The sequence below is a fragment of the Prosopis cineraria genome, unplaced genomic scaffold (assembly GCF_029017545.1).
Source record: "Prosopis cineraria cultivar Desert tree isolate PC_DT_omini unplaced genomic scaffold, ASM2901754v1 PC9, whole genome shotgun sequence".
Taxonomy (NCBI): domain Eukaryota; kingdom Viridiplantae; phylum Streptophyta; class Magnoliopsida; order Fabales; family Fabaceae; genus Prosopis; species Prosopis cineraria.
In genome coordinates this window covers 7,679,069-7,694,209 of record NW_026555340.1, presented here as the reverse complement: position 1 = coordinate 7,694,209, position 15,141 = coordinate 7,679,069, and the positions used below count along the sequence as shown (strand labels likewise).

Here is a 15,141-nt window from a genome sequence, read left to right as displayed (position 1 = left end):
TTGGTCCAAAAAATGAACTTTTGAGAAAATGTACAAGAAAAATTGACAAAGTGCATTTTATGTCCGGTTAATGAATGGTGAAATTATATTTTTAAAATTCATTTTAATTTGGGAGTAATTAAATAAAAAGTCAACACTTTCTTAAGTGTCTTAGTTAGTCCTAGTTTTTGGTTTGCCTTTGTGTGAAAATTTTTATATAATTTTGTGCAGCCTGAAAATTGGTTAATTTAATAAATTCTTCCTTCTAAATATGAATTTAATTCTGGACATGAATTATATTTTATTATATCATATGCTATTTAATTGAATTATGTGATTTTGTGACATAGGTGGCATGTGACTTGTGCATCAATTGGGCAATTGAGGTCAACACTCCTTGAGATCAATGGCTGATGGTTTGCACATGAATTATGATTATTTTGAGGGATTAAATCAGCTAAAATGATGTGGATGACACATGGAAAATTAGGCACACATTGGAATCATCTACAAACCAATAGGAAGTTGCCACCTTGCAAGTGTGACAAGGCTCCCATTTACATTTTAATTTCTTTTTCCTTATTTTAATTAAGCTTCAGCTGATAGGAGACACCAAGAAGCACGCCATTTTAAGCCCCAAATGGGATCCAACACATATCTCATTCATCTTCCACATTCTCTCTCTCTTGTTCATAGTGTTCTTCATTTTCTCTCTTTTGTTCTTTATTTTCCAGTACCCTAACCTCCATTTTCAGCCACCAAACCTCCACAAAACTCATACCATTCTTCTCCTCTCTTCATTTTCGTTCCATCCTTTCCGTTTTCACAAGGATTGAAGCTCATTTCCATCATTCAAGAGCTATGGAGTTTGGCCTTCACAAGCAATCACTAGGGTTCTTGAAGGTGAAGATTGGCTAAGTTTCTTTGTGGAATCCTAGAGAGATGAAGATGGAGGATGAGTCTTGAGCTTCAAATTGGCTAAGTTCTTTTGTTTCCTATCCTCTTCTCTTTTTACTAGATGGTTAGAGGGTTTAATCATCTTAGCTTATAAATTCTAATTTGAATTTGATGTTGATGTAAAGAGAGAGGATTGTTTCATTTTATTTCTCCCTTGGACAGCCATGACTGAATTTTGCCACTCTTTGTTTGGCACATAATCTTGTGTTTTTCAATTAGTGAATTTCTTGTGTTAATATTGCATAATCTTGTGGTGTTAATGCTTGTGTTGTTGAGTAGCTTGACATAATCTTGTGGTTGCTCAATTTATGTGTTTGACCATGGCTGTTGAGAGAGGATTTTGAGTGAATCACTTGGCTAATTCTTCACCAATTGGTTAATTGAACTAGGGACTTTAATCTAAGACCTAGGGAGGTTAGCTAATTAGGTTAATTGGCTTAGGATAATTTTCTTAAGTCATGACAGCTTTAGTCAAGAGGGAAGGGAAGCTAAACTTAGCCTAATCATGAGAAGATAATGAGTCTAAAATCAACTAATCTCTAGGGTTCCATTATTGTAAAAAGGGAAGTTCATTTCACTCACTTTCACTAGCATTTTAATTACTTGCACATTAGGTAATTAGTTTAGATAATTAGCTAGGTAACTAAATTCCTACGAACTTTGGTTGATTTATTTCACTAGATAACTTTCAATTAGACTTAAAACCATTCCTTAGGAGATGACCTAGGGTTGGCCCTATATTGCATTAGGGTTAGCTTTAGTGTAATTTTGAGGATAAGCGACTAATTTCCTATCAAAATTTTGGCGTCATTGCGGGGAATGGTTTAAGTTTAAGTTTAATTCTAAGGTTGTTTAGTACTTAATTTACATTTTTAGTGTTCTTGGAAAATTTTTTGAAAAATTATAAAATCTTTTTTTGTGTTTTTGTTTAGTGTTTTTTGTGTGTTTTGAGTTTTTTTATTCTGTTTTGAAAAAGAAAAAAAAATTAATGCAATTTTGTTGGTTTAGTGTAGAGCTGAAAATACTTTGTTTCTAGTGTCTCTGTCTGAAATTTAAAAATTAACTGGGAATGAGGCTGAGGGAATTTGAATGTGGAATTTATTTCATTGAAAGCTCTATATCCTAGCTTCACTTTAAAATTGGTTTGGTCAATTTTGGACGTGGGAAGTGTCCTGTGGAAATTTTACAATCTAACAAGGTCCAGGGAGCCATTACAGAGGATTCCCAAAACCCTGTTTCAACTTTGAGTTAGCATATCTTCCTCTTTGTGCGTTCAAATTGATTGATTCCAGTTTCATTTTTCTTATCTCTGTCTTATCTTTGTTTCTTGTGTTTAGGATTTTCTTCAATTTTTCAATTTTCCTATTTGAAAGTTTGTTAGAATCTCTAAAGGTCTTCTGGACGAAATCCTGTTTCTCCAGACTTGAGGACCAACTTGTGAAAAATTCTGGGAACGATTGGGAAGGATTTTTAATCTAAAAGTTTTATATAATTTTCCTGTATATCTCTTGTGTTTCTCATAAAAGTTTCAGGGGAATTTATCATGTGGATTTGCTGATAGAAAATTCACAAGTTCACTGTCTCCAGAGAGCCTACTGTGCGAATTCCAGAATTGCCAAAGCTTCTTGATTGAGCATTTCTAACTCTCTTTCTACTTGTTTGGTGTTATTTTTTTTTCATTTTGTTGCTATTGAGTTTAATAAAAAAAATAAAAAAAAAAATTATTTCTCTTGCTTTTGTGTGTTTTGAATTGTTTCATGTTGATTTGCATTTTAGTTTAGTTTGTTCTTTGTTCTTAATTTTCTTGAGCTTGATTAGTGCATGACCCAAAGAAAACATACCTCTTTTGTTGAATTAGATCCAGAAATTGAAAGAACTATTTCTAGATTGAGAAGATCACAACCTATTCTTGATTCTCATTTGGTTTGTAATTCAACAATGGAAGGTATCTTAGGACATGAGCATGTGCATAATGAGGGCCATGGGAATGGGAATGAGAATTTGCATGATGATGGCCATGTTAATAATGAATTTGAAGGCTTGCATAACCCTAGAGAGGAGAGGAGCATTAGGCAATTAACTCAACCTAATTGGCATGATAATCCTTATGGCTTATATGTTCCTCCTACTAATGTTCAATTTGAAATTAAATCCTCCTTGATTAATGCATTGCCTAAATTTCATGGGTTACCAGGAGAGGATTGTCATAGGTTTTTACATACTTTCCTATTGGTTTGTGATACTATGAAGCCTATGCATGTAAATGTTGATGATGTTCAAGCTAAGGCTTTTGTATTTTCTCTTGAAGGTTTAGCAAAGGAATGGTATTTCAACTACCCTTCTTATGTGAAAGTGAGCACATGGGCCGAGCTAAGAAGACTCTTCTTAGATAAATTCTTTCCAAATTCCAAGGTCACCAATTTGAGAAAGCAAATCTATGGGGTCCAACAAGGAGAGGATGAGAGTCTCTATGAGTATTGGACTAGATTCCAAGGCCTTTTGGCTAAATGCCCGCACCATCAAATTTCTAGTGAGAATTTAGTCCAATATTTCTATGAGGGCTTGATTCCAAGAGATAAAGTTAACATTGATGCCGCTAGTGGTGGATGCTTGATTGACCTCACTTCCTTAAAGGCTTGGGAACTAATTGACAAGATGGCTTCAAGTGGTGCTCAATACTCTGTAAGGGAAAAGAGAAATGTGAATATGGTAGATTCCTCAGTTCTTAATGATTCATATGTGGACTTGCTAGCTGCCAAGATTGGGAGAATGTTGGCTCCACAAATATCTCAAGTGAGCAATGTAAGTACTTCTCAAGCACCTGTCCCTTATTCTTGTACTTTTTGTGACTCACCTATGCATGTAGAAAGCAATTGTCCTATTAAGTTTGAACAAGTAAATGCTATCTACAATGGAAAACAATCCTATGGTGGGAGGCAAGGGCAAGGAGCTTATTCTAATACTTACAACCCTTCATGGAGAGACCATCCTAATTTCTCCTATTCAAATCCAAATGTGGCTTTACAAGACAATCAACAAAGAGGATCCTATCAAAACACCTTTGGCCGTGACCCTCCACCTCATTTGTCTCAAGGTAGCTCTTCTCAAAGCTACAATCCAAGTGGTAATTCTCTTGCACCTTCTTCTAATTCTTATAGTGATAGGAGGCTGTTCCAATTGAGAGTTCTTCTAATTCGAACTCTTCTAATGATGTGAATGTGTTACGTAAGCAGTTGATTGAAATGAACTCTTTGTATAAAAACATGTATGATGGCTTAGGGAACAAGGTAGAGAGTATGGGTAACAAGTGTGAGAACATGAACTCTAAAATTGATGCCCTTACTTCTCAAATGAATATGCTTGCTAACCAATTAAGTACAGCCAATGCTCAAGTCTCTACATTACCATCCAACACTATTGCTAATCCTCAAGCTAATCTTAATGCTATCACATTGAGGAGTGGCAAGGAGTTGGGAGAAAGAGTGCAAGAAGACAAAAGACAAGGGAAGGCCGAGAAGCCCTCTTTAAAAAATAAATTTCACAATTTCAAGTGTCCAAACCAAATACTAAGGACCAATAGCCACCAACACCAATATGACCACATACAAATCATCAAGATCAACTCGTGCAATGCACCATAACACAAGGAATATTTCAGATTAAATTCCCACTACTCAACCCCTTAAACTTAAAAATATAGAAAGGGGGAGTTTACCATAATTTTTCATCAAGTTCTCCTAAATTATTGCATAATATTCTCTACCCTTACTTGCATTAGTATTTTGGCCCTATCACCATAACACATAATAATCAACTCTCTCCTTAAAGCCTAAAATACCATTACAATTTACATTTCACATAATGTAAGTAATAAAAGAGAAATCCTAGTTGGCAATTGAAATTAACATACACATAAGTTTACCCAAAATAAGGAGGCCTATTACAAAGGGATTGCGATCCTAAGCCTCTGGGTGTTTTCCTTTATCCACACCTCTTGAGTTATTCTCTGTAATATTGAAGATAATGAGATGAGTACAATTACTCAGTAACTAAGGTCCGACTAACCCATACTAATGCATATCAATTAGTTTAAATGTAAGTGCCATTTAATATTAATACTTTAACACATATGTAGCAATTGAAATTAGATATTCATAATTCAGCTCACATAATAACATCTACTTAGGAAACAATACTTTTAACACTTTTTATATAAAGAGAATTGGTCACACAAAATCATTAACAAACTTATTAGCAGAAATTAAGACTCAACTCAAGATGTCATCATTAGGGACTCATTCTAGACATCAAGTGACTTTACTCACTATATGCATGATCATACCTCCCTTATATCCTCCTTATTCCTCTGACATAAAATTGTAGGTTATAACTCAATGAGATAGTCTATATTCCTTGACTTCCCTAGCCTAAACACTTGTGAGGGGATTACTCGACCAAGGCACACCCAACTCACTTATGGATCACAGTTTCTCCCATTTCTCACACCATAGGGTGTCATAAACCCTAAACTAGCCTCCTTATTGAACTGGTGGATAATTAGCTAGGTTTGAGTTCCTCATTGAACTAGTGGGATAGTCCCTTATTGAACAAGTAAAATAATATAGATAGAATCAAGGCAAACCATCACATAGATGGGCCCTACCACGTGGATTTTATCATTTACTCCATTTTCTAGGCGAACTCCTGCTTCTCAAGATTATGTCATGCACATTCATGCCATAACTCACACATATACAGTTCATAGAACTTCACATATAAATTTTCATTGAACTTCATCATTACACAATCATTAAACTTCTCAATCACATTTCATGGAACTTCAAAACAAATAAGTTGTTGAACTCTAACTTTACAATCATTATACTTCATACTTTTAAAATCATTAAACTCCACTATTTTAAAACATCATCGAACTTCTCTTACACAAAGATTCATGTTACTTCTCAATTTGTAAAATCATTGAACTCCCAATAAACATTAATATGAAAATCCATCACCATTGTTCTCATGGAAATTTTACATCACAAGGCATAAAACTCATAAATTAGATCTAGTAGATTTCCTAACAAATCAAGCCATACTTGTATTTCTTTTTATTTTACACATTTCAATGATATATCATAAATCAATAAACTAATAAACACACACAAGCATAAGATAGAATTTCTCTGGTTACCTCAAACCTTTGAGAGGTCAAAGGTTTCACTCTTCAAGCTTTCAAGAAGCTTGAATGGTGCAAATGGTAGTTACACTATAAGCAATTACCATGAAAAACATCAATATCCATTTTTGAGCTATTTTCCACTAACATTTGATCATTTCTTAATACTCAAGATTTATTCTTGACTCATGTAAAAGTACCTATAAGGCTTTTTAGCTTTCTTTAACTCTCATTAATGATATTAAGCTCTTAAATGGGCATTAATGAAAACACATTATTCCCAACTACTAAATTTATGGGAATTTCAGGCATTTAGTCCTCCAACCACCAATCATCATAAAACCATTAATACCAAGTTTACTTAGTTCAATCTACTCCTATTAACTCTATTTAAGTCAATGAGTTCGGACCCATAACTTCTATGGATCAGAAATCACTATTAACAATTAAACCCTAACTTTTACCATCAAGAAAATGGAAGAAGAAAGGAAGATTTAAGGAAGGAAGCTTACCTTTAGTATTTATGAGCTCTAATTTACTCTCAATAATCAGTTTCCTCAAGCTTTAGTTTAGCTCTTTCATCACTCTCTTAGTTGCTTTTGTTTTTCTCTTCTTTTTAACTTCAGATTCGAGACTCAATACTATAAAATTCTAACTATGCGCTATGACAGACGTACAATACGTCGCGGCGTATGGCACAGAGAGCCTTTTCTAGGAATGTTGTCACGCATGCATCGTGGCGGACCAACCACAAGCTGTAGTGTGAGGTACAAAATCACTCCCTTCAGAAATTCTTCCTCTTTCATTCTTAGGTGACTCGTTCTCCTTTGGACCCATGTTTAAAACTAAAATTGAGACCAAACACGCCCGTTAGGCCTCTCTGTCCACACATCTCATAGATATACTTAATTAGTCTATTTAAACTTAATTAATCTGGATTTAAAATTGAGGATGTTATATGGGTACATGCGCCATGGTGCACGCACATGAATTTGCTGTCAAATGTTAGTTTCTGATACGAAATTCAGATGCGTGCCATTTCCACATACAATGTCCGATTAAGATGGTTGAACCAAAATTTTGCCATTTAAGTGTCTCAATTCAAAATCAATTGTCGTTAGCAACTTTTTTAGCTTTGACCTAGTCGAAATGGATAATACATACCTAATTGACCAACATATGCATAATATACCACACATACACACATTTGGCTTATAAATTGCCCATTTTACACTTTGAGCCAAAATCAAAATTTCATTTGTATATTCTTTTACATGGCCAAAACATCATATATAATCTCCACACATCTCGTATTCACACACAAATACATTCATCCACTAGCCCAACCAATCATTTCATTATTCGTACAAATACAAGGGTTAGGGAGATCAAAATCACAAAATACTATAATATGCACATATTTGAATCCTATGGCAAGTTACACATATCTACAACTACTAACAACAATTTCATTACATAAAATTCTTACAAAGGCCTAGTGAGCTATCTCAACTTAGCTAATGTCTTTCCCTTTCGAACCACTAGTACTAGAACCTGAAAATATAAATAACCATGGGTGAGATAAAAATCTCGGTAACCATATATAGTTCATTAAATGTCTATTACCAGAAATAACTATGCCAAAGTAAATGAAATTATTTTATAGCATATATATATATATAATATTGTAACTAAATCATCATTTTCGCATATAAATTACATTCCAAATACTTTTACACCTTAGCATGATCAACTATCCATTGATCCTCTAAAGCTCCCCAACATGAAACCATAGGCTCTCCTAGATCAACCACTTATTGACTCGAGCTCACTTTTGGTGGTAGAAACACCCGGCCAAAGGTAATCTAACCACCTATGAACTATGGTTTCCCTCTTCACACACTTGTGATAAAGGTATCATTGACTCCTAACCACACCCTAACAGGTACTAGGGAGCTTCCAGACTACCTAGATGTCTCATGGTAACAGTCTCATAATATGCTATACCGAATTACCCATAGCAACAACCTGTATGATGCTGCATCAAATGTCCTATGGTGCCAACTCGACCATATAGATTTTTCACTCACCTATCTCCACACACACACGTCCCCACATATCTCGGGTGAACTCCTACCCCCTGTGATCATGCTCTTTCACAATTTCCACTACTTATACACATTTCCACAAAATATATACTTCTGTATCATATATATATATATCCATTAAAATCAATAACTTTTTAAATTCATTTCACAATGCAAAGGTCATGCTAAAAACCATTTCAGTAACAATCATGCATACAACTCATAAATTCATAATTTATCATCTGATATTTACTTCTACACAGTTATAACAGTTAATAAACATAACAAACTATATGGTTACCTCAACCCTTCTGCTCGATAGAAAGGGTTACCCGTGTAACTTCAACCTTATTTAAGCTCTTCTCTCATAACTTGTGTACCACACACTAGAATCTACATAATTAGCATTCAAAGTCAATTCCTCTATTGACCAAAAGTGCCAATTATCACATATAAACACTTAATCATTATCAAATCCACATTTCATACTTGATTATGCACATTACTATTGATCACCCCTCATTTCAAGCTTTAACATTTCTAGCCATTTTCTCTTACTATTCTTTCTCTAGATTAGGGCAATTCTTGCCTATAGCTTCAAAACTTTTTCGTTTCGACTTAAACCAGTCATAAAGCACTAGTTTAGTTCCAAAGAACCTTTTTATTACTATAGGGTAAGAAATCAACTCTTTAAAACTCCTGAATTCAATTTCTCACTGGTTAGAACTAAGACAAAATATGGTAGGTTCGGAGGTTAAGGCAGTACGTGACTTACCTAATAAGTAACAAGTTGGAAACATTGTCCTTTCTCCTAATTTAGCTTGCCCTAGCATACCCTCTGCTCTTCTCTACTCTAGACCTCTCCTCCCATGTTTCTCCCTTCTGTTTCACAAGCTGGACACATCTCTATTAATCTGATTTCTACTCTATGCACCATGGTGCATCTATTCCCTGCCACGGCGAGTGGCATAGTGAGGGAAATCCTTACATGCTCACATGCTCTGCTTTGAGATTTCACTCTTCTACTCATATCTATTTATATAATATCCCAATGAGTTAATATAACACTTCACCACTCAGAACCCTAATCTCACATTAAATCACTAATTTATTCACTAATCAATCATTAATGCAGGATTAGAAATTCAGGATGTTACAGTTCTCCCCTCCTTTTAAGAATTTTGTCCCTAAAATTAAAACAACTACTAACTCACACATACCTAAGGGAATAACTAATGGTATAGCTATCTCATCTTAGCTTCTGTCTCCCAGGTCACATCACCAAGAGTCATACTCTTTCGAAATACTTTCACCCATCGAATAGTCTTATTCCTTATTTACTTATCTTTTATATCTACTATTCACTTCGATTTTGATTGGTAGGTCATATTCTCTTGCAATTCGACTTATTTAGGCTCAATTACATGGGAAGGATCCGATTGGTACTTCTTAAGTCAAGACACATGGAATACATTATGAATCCTCGATAACTATGAAGGTAAAGCAATCCAATAGGCAACCAGTTCGATTCTTTCTAAAACTTCAAATGGATTCATGAATCTAGGAGTCAATTTCTTAACTCTAATTGACCTCCTAATTGCCGTTACTGGCGTAACCTTCAGAAATACATGATCGCCTACCAAAAATTCTAATGGTCTCCTTTAATTAGTATAGCTCTTTTCCCTACTTTAAGCTATCAATAACTTCTGTCATATCAACTCAATCTTTTAAGCAGTCTGGTCCACAATATCTGGTCCTATTATACTTCTTTCACTTAATTTGGTCCAACACAAAGGCAATCTACATTTCTTTCCATATAAAGCTTCATATGGGGCCATTTAAATACTGGAATGATAGCTATTGTTATATGCAAATTCAACTAATATCAAGTAGCTATCCCAACTACCATGTAACTCTAGCACACAGGATCGCAACATATCTTCTAGAGTTTGAATAGTTTACTCAGTTTGCCCATCAGTTTGAGGGTGGTGAGTAATACTAAACTTCAAAGTAGTACCCATGGCTTTTTACAATGCTCCCCAAAACCTGGATACGAATCTCAGATCTCGATCAGAGGCTATATCCTTAGGCACTTTATGTAAACGCACAACCTTACGGATATAAATCTCAACTTACTTCTCTAGAGAATTACTAATCCTGATAGCTAGAAAGTGAGTTGACTTCCATCAGTTGGTCAATTATACCCAAATAGCACAGCACAGAGAGTCATGCTATAGTTTATATGCCATATGTTGTGGCACATGGTCCCAAAATTTGACTTAATTTTACTAAAATGCACCTATTTTCTTGATCTTTAATACACTTATATTTATTGCTTCTACTATATCTGGGATTTTATAACTCAAGGGATTTATAAAATAATTTCTAGCAATATTTTCTTGGGATCCCAAGGTTTTAAAAATTTCAACATTAAATAATTTTAAATTAATTAGGATTGATTGTAGTAGAGCGTATGATAATGTCAGTGAGAACATTACAATTATGGGTGATTCTGGGTTCAAGGGTTTGAATTTCAGGGCTTTGTGCAATGAAAGAGTGACGGAGACTCTGTTTTAGGAATTACAGAACAATATCTAAACTGGTTATACTTGATAACCAATTTAGATATGTTTAAAAAATATTTTTTATGCATCTAAACCGATTATTAAATATAATTGGTTTATATGTGTTAATTTTTTTTTTCAAAAATTATAATTCATATCTAAATGGGTTACTCATAATAACCAATTTAGATGTTATTTCATAATATTAAACAAATGAAAATTTAATTTATATCCAAAACGGTTATAATGTGTAACCAGTTTAGATATCATAATCTAAATTGTGTGCCTTAAGAACTAGTTTAGATATCACTTCAACCTTTCACTTATTTACAATAATGCCATTGCCTCCCTTTTCTAAACCATTTGTACTTGATCCAGTTTAGATACATGGGTTTAAAAAACATATTTTGCTATAGTCAGAATAAAGGGAATTTACACTTACGTGCCTAGCTTTATTACACTCGAGGACCCAAACTTCTCTATATTTTGATCATGCTCCATGAAGTCATATTGGACATAATCTACTCAGGGTGGGTAACCCAACATTTATCGATCTATCTTGAAGGGTGTAATAAATTATTTGAATTCATACCATATGTTTTTGTCTCATTTAATTCAAAACTTATTGTCTTATTTAAGTTTGGTAATAATAAAATGTATATATATGCTAGTTTATTTCATTTGACAAATACCTCATCCATGCAATGTCTGAGCATTAACTCTAGCCAATCAAATAATGTATTAACATCTTTTTAAATAAAAAATTTGACCTTCAAAATTACTAAACTCATAATCAAAATGAAAATCTACCTAATCATTATAGATCATTTAAATTGTTAATATGCATGATGTAATCAAAGCTGTTCTCTTTCTTTACATATTTCATATAATTAATCTCAAAATATTTATTCACACTCTTTAATTAATAACTAGATAGTTTCCTGTGAGTTGAATGGGTTGGATTTAAAGAATTTGAAATAAATATCATTGATATCATTAATATCAACACATTTGAGATCGCTAAATTTTTGAGAGTTCCTCTATTCAATCATTTTCTTTTTTGGATATTTCATTCGTACACATCTTGGCTTTACTTCTCAAGCCTATAGTGAGTTACAGACAGAGTTTGAAAAGGTCAAATCTTTAATAATTCTATCATACATGATTGAGTTGTGAAAACTTCTAGATAGACATCCTACATCTGAACTGAATTGTTTTTTGTTAAAAAATTCAACATGCTATGGGGTTGGTGCTATCGTTAGTCTCCAAGCACTTTGTGTGTCTTCATTTTTTTAATATATTATTAAGTTCATTCTTTAATTTTGTTTCCCAGAGAGTCAAAAATTTATAAAATTTATGGCAATAAATTTTTGTTTTGAACAATAAGGTGCCATTTTTTTAATAAAAATTCCATATATGAATAAAAATTTTGTTGAAAAATTAATTATATCTCTATGAAAATAAGAGGTTAGAAGGCCAAAGCATAATAGCTGTAGGTTTTTCCTTTGATTATATTCTTGTTTGTTTATTGTTGCTGTTCACTTGAAGAGTAAGTTAGAGAAAACTTTTTATCTCTATCTTGATAAAATGAATTACTTAACGATAATACACCATGTCTCCATGGAGTCATTGATGTCTTTAACAAAATCACACTCATCAAATTCCATCTCTGCCTCAAATGATTTAGGCACACAGTCAGATGAGGAAGAATTAAAAGGAGGAATAATTATGTTTGGAAGGAAATAATTCAAAGTAATAAAATATGGGGACTTTTATAAATGGATGCAAGCAGTAAGGAGTGTTATTTTGATTAATCAAGTGTTCTGAATAATTACACAAAAAAATAACAAAACAATAATTCTCACTACATGATTAAATGTAATTAATTTGATAATTACACATGACATCTTCTTTGTCAACCACGTGCAAACACACAACTTTCGAGGGAATTAATCTTGAATGGATTCAGTTTCTCAAGAAACACTACAATGGGAGACTTTTGGTTGGAAAATCAATTTTGGTAGTAGGAGTGGATAGAGGGATTGGAATAAAAACATACACCAATCCAATAATGGGATATTAGGAAAATGGTTTTGCAAGTTCCAATGAGATAATCGAGAATTTGAATATTCAGAATTAGTCTTTCCTAATATTCAAAGTGATTGGGCTTTAATTTTTACTATCAAGCATTGAAACTGGTATTAGAAAAATGGTTTTGCAGGTTTCAATGAGATAATTGAGAATTTAAATATTTAGAATTTAATCTTTCCCAATTTCGAAGTGATTGGAATGTATTTTTTACTATCAAGCATTGAAATTGGTATTTTACATATTTTACACACTTGACCATAATGGAGTAATGGGAGAATGTGTGAATAGAATATGGAATAATTAACCTTAATGAGTTAGTTGTAATGATTATCTTTGCAAAAAAGAGGATGAATAATAATATAAACAAAGGAAAATCTAACAGAGTTATAGTAGGAATATGACTTTCCAAGTTTCAATTTTTGATAATTGAATATTATTAGGTGGTTTTCATATTCAGATTTTAATGGAGGATTTTAAATTTAAAATGAAGCATTTTAAACTTTTTACAGTGAAGCATTGAAACTGATATTTACCATACTTTACCATTTCTTATTAAATGATTATGAGATAAGAAAGCAACATAAAATAGAAATTTGAAAGGCCATGATTTTTCCAATTCCTACATGTTGAGCAAGGAAAAGCTATTAAAACAAAAATCATATCTTTTGTTTTACAATTGGGTTCTTATGCTCCAGTCTTTTTAAGATGAACTCTGACACTTCCCTTATAACACTAACATGTGAAGACCATAAAAATTCACAAACCTATTCTAATTTATACACTGAAGTGACTTTATCTTCATCCAATGTAGCATAATCAATCAATTGCAACCTCCAATAAGATTCCATAACTCCTCGACTGGATTCCATTATTTTCTAAACTAGTCAAACAAAGGTTGCTTGATGATCACAAAATCTACCAAACAATTTTTAAAATAAAACATCTATGGAAGAGAGAATGTTGATGGATAATGAATCAATGATGGTTCTAAAATAAAACATCTATGTAGACAAGGCAAATGTGAACAGCATCATCTTGGACGCCTCCTTGAAGATTTTTAAGGGGAGTAAATAAAAAAAAAAGAAGGGAACCAAATGGAGGATTATTGGGAGAACCCTTGGGAATAGGGCACAACGTAAATGAAGACAGAGAGATGGTTGAAATAAATGCCCCAATTTAAAATGAGAATCGGTACTAGGATTGATGACAATAGGGAAGATAGAAGAAATGGCACAAGAATAAGTTGGGTGAACCAATTATGTAAAAGAATTAAATTAAAAATAAAGTAAATTGACCAATATGATTGAATAAGAGTTGATCCCATGCATTGCATGGGCTTGATTTAAGAAAATTATAAAAAATAATATAAATAACAAATTTGTAAAATTCCAATTTAAATAATACTATTGTCTAGTTAGAAAAAATAATATATATATATATATATATATTTCAATTTTAAGGTTAAAAAAATGAATTAACATTATTCCTTTTTTACAGGCTAAACATATTCGGTTAATGAATAATAGATTTTCTTGTTATAGCTCATGTTTTTTCCCCTGATTGTAGCTTACGTTACAATGTGAAAGAAATACTTCATACAATGTTGTGAGAAAAAAAAATATAACAAAAATGGTAACAGTTTTCTTTTATCCTCAAGTATCACTCTATCTCTCGCCATCAGTTCTTTAGGAAAGAGTAACTTATAGGTCACACAAGAATTAATGGAATGAATAATAATAATAACAACAACAACAATAATACACCAAAAAATATAATAACAATAATAATAGTATTAAATTGATGAAAATTCTAGTCGTATATTTATTTCTTTTTTTCTCTTAATTTATATTATCTAAATATTAAAAAAATAAGATATTATGAAAGAGAGAAATCAATGTCAAATCTTGAAAATAAACTCCTTACATATAAGCCTTTTACAATCTCAATACTACCATTCCTAAATCATCAGTATAGTTGTGGATATTTGAATGACTAAATCATCAGTATACTCTATAAATTGAGAAATAATATTTGAATGACTAAATCATGGATATACTCTATAAATTCTAATCACATCAATCCAACAAAAATGGACTCTATGGAGAGAAATAGAGGTAATTGATTTGGAATCTCTTTGGAAGTATAAGTGGCGTCAAACAAAGAGAATCAAGTCAACAAAAGTAACCTACTAGGTTAGTAATAGAGCCACTAGCCATTACTAATAGGGAAAATACTTTTAACATCGCCTTTTAACGTTTATTTTATAAACAACCATTGTAAT

The 15,141-nt window shown here is 32.6% G+C and overlaps 1 non-coding gene across 1 annotated transcript; it reads right to left on the bottom strand.

Moving 5' to 3' along the window:
- Positions 1–3,354: 3,354 nt before the first annotated feature.
- On the bottom strand, positions 3,355–3,461 carry LOC129321140 (small nucleolar RNA R71). The gene has a single exon (XR_008595929.1). It is a non-coding gene; the product is annotated as a small nucleolar RNA R71 (small nucleolar RNA).
- Positions 3,462–15,141: the final 11,680 nt, after the last annotated feature.